We start from the raw sequence: 2854 nt of genomic DNA on the forward strand, positions 1-2854 counted from the left end.
ATAATCGATACCTAAACCTTTAATTGTACTAGTTCTTACTGGCTATTACATCATCTTAGAAGCTTCATCTGTGTTGTACTATGGTGCTTTTAGTGTCTCCGCATACCGCAGCACGCGACAAAGCTTTCCAGACGATAAGTACAACCGTTTCAGAGAGAAGAGCAGCCAATGCGACGATCTGGCTTTAAGTCGATTCGATAACAAATGACGAAAACGGACGGATTTCTCAGGTTTTTACTACATATGAACACTTTTCACATTCTCCTATCCAACGCGGCTGCTAGTCCTCCTTTCATGCAGAATCTTAAGGTCCTAGCTCATGTCCAAGGCACCAAAGCCAGCTAAAAAGTCAATAATCGATACCTAAAACTTGAATTGTACTACTTCTTACTGGCTATTACATCATCATAGAAGCTTCATCTGTGTTCTACTATGGCGCTTTTAGTGTCTCCGAATACCGCAGCACGTGTCATAGCTGTGCAGACGATAAGTACAACCGTTTCAGAGAGAAGAGCGGCCAATGTGACGATCTGGCTTTAAGTCGATTCGATAACAAATGACGAAAACGGACGGATTTCTCAGGTTTTTACTACATATGAACACTGTTCACATTCTCCCCCGCAACTCGGCTGCTAGTCCTCCTTTCATGCAGAATCTTAAGGTCCTAGCTCATGTCCAAGGCACCAAAGCCTGCTAAAAAGTCAAAAATCGATACCTAAAACTTGAATTGTACTACTTCTTACTGGCTATTACATCATCTTAGAAGCTTCATCTGTGTTCTACTATGGTGCTTTTAGTGTCTCCGCATACCGCAGCACGCGACAAAGCTTTCCAGACGACAAGTAAAACCGTTTCAGAGAGAAGAGCAGCCAATGTGACGATCTGGCTTTAAGTCGATTCGATAACAAATGACGAAAACGGACGGATTTCTCAGGTTTTTACTACATATGAACACTTTTCGCATTGTTCCGTGCAACTCGGCTGCTAGTCCTCCTTTCATGCAGAATCTTAAGGTCCTAGCTCATGTCCAAGGCACCAAAGCCAGCTAAAAAGTCAATAATCGATACGTAAAACTTGAATTGTACTACTTCTTACTGGCTATTACATCATCATAGAAGCTTCATCTGTGTTCTACTATGGTGCTTTTAGTGTCTCCGCATACCGCAGCACGCGACATAGCTTTGCAGACGATAAGTACAATCGTTTCAGAGAGAAGAGCGGCCAATGTGACGATCTGGCTTTAAGTCGATTCGATAACAAATGACGAAAACGGACGGATTTCTCAGGTTTTTACTACATATGAACACTTTTCACAATGTCCCGTGCAACTGGGCTGCTAGTCCTCATTTTGATGCAGAATCTTAAGGTCCTAGCACATGTCCAAGGCACCAAAGCCAGCTAAAAAATCAATAATCGATACCTAAAACTTGAATTGTACTACTACTTACTGGCTATTACATGAACTTAGAAGCTTCATCTGTGTTCTACTATGGTGCTTTTTGTGTCTCCGCATACCGCAGCACGCGACATAGCTTTGAAGACGATAAGTACAACCGTTTCAGAGAGAAGAGCGGCCAATGTGACGATTTGGCTTTAAGTCGATTCGATAACAAATGACGAAAACGGACGGATTTCTCAGGTTTTTACTACATATGAACACTTTTCACATTCTCCCTTGCAACTCGGCTGCTAGTCCTCCTTTCATGCAGAATCTTAAGGTCCTAGCTCATGTCCAAGGCTCCAAAGCCACCTAAAAAGTCAATAATCGATACCTAAAACTTGAATTCTACTACTTCTTACTGGCTATTACATCAACTTAGAAGCTTCATCTGTGTTCTACTATGGTGCTTTTAGAGTCTCCGCATACCGCAGCACGCGACATAGCTTTGAAGACGATAAGTACAACCGTTTCAGAGAGAAGAGCGGCCAATGTGACGATCTGGCTTTAAGTCGATTCGATAACAAATGACGAAACGGGGCGGATTTCTCAGGTTTTTACTACATATGAATACTTTTCACATTCTCCCGTGCAACTCGGCTGCTAGTCCTCCTTTAATGCAGAATCTTAAGGTCCTAACCCATGTCCAAGGCACCAAAGCCAGCTAAAAAGTCAATAATCGATACCTAAAACTTGAATTGTACTACTTCTTACTGGCTATTACATCATCATACAAGCTTCATCTGTGTTCTACTATGGTGCTTTTAGTGTCTCCGCATACCGCAGCACGCGACATAGCTTTGCAGACGATAAGTACAACCGTTTCAGAGAGAAGAGCGGCCAATGTGACGATCGGGCTTTAAGTCGATTCGATAACAAATGACGAAAACGGACGGATTTCTCAGGTTTCTACTGCATATGAACACATTTCACATTCTCCCGTGCAACGCGGCTGCTAGTCCTCCTTTCATGCAGAATCTTAAGGTCCTAGCTCATGTCCAAGGCACCAAAGGCAGCTAAAAAGTCAATAATCGATACCTAAAACTTGAATTGTACTACTTCTTACTGGCTATTACATCAACTTAGAAGCTTCATCTGTGTTCTACCATGGTGCTTTTAGTGTCTCCGCACACCGCAGCACGCGACATAGCTTTGCAGACGATAAGTACAACCGTTTCAGAGAAAAGAGGGGCCAATGTGACGATCTGGCTGTAAGTCGATTCGATAACAAATGACGAAAACGGACCGATTTCTCAGGTTTTTACTACATATGAACACTTTTCACATTCTCCCGTGCAACTCGGCTGCTAGTCCTCCTTTCATGCAGAATCTTAAGATCCTAGCTCATGTCCAAGGCACCAAAGCCAGCTAAAAAGTCAATAATCGATACCTAAAACTTGAATTGTACTACTTCTT

The sequence above is a fragment of the Schistocerca gregaria genome, unplaced genomic scaffold, assembly GCF_023897955.1.
Source record: "Schistocerca gregaria isolate iqSchGreg1 unplaced genomic scaffold, iqSchGreg1.2 ptg000227l, whole genome shotgun sequence".
Lineage (NCBI taxonomy): Eukaryota > Metazoa > Arthropoda > Insecta > Orthoptera > Acrididae > Schistocerca > Schistocerca gregaria.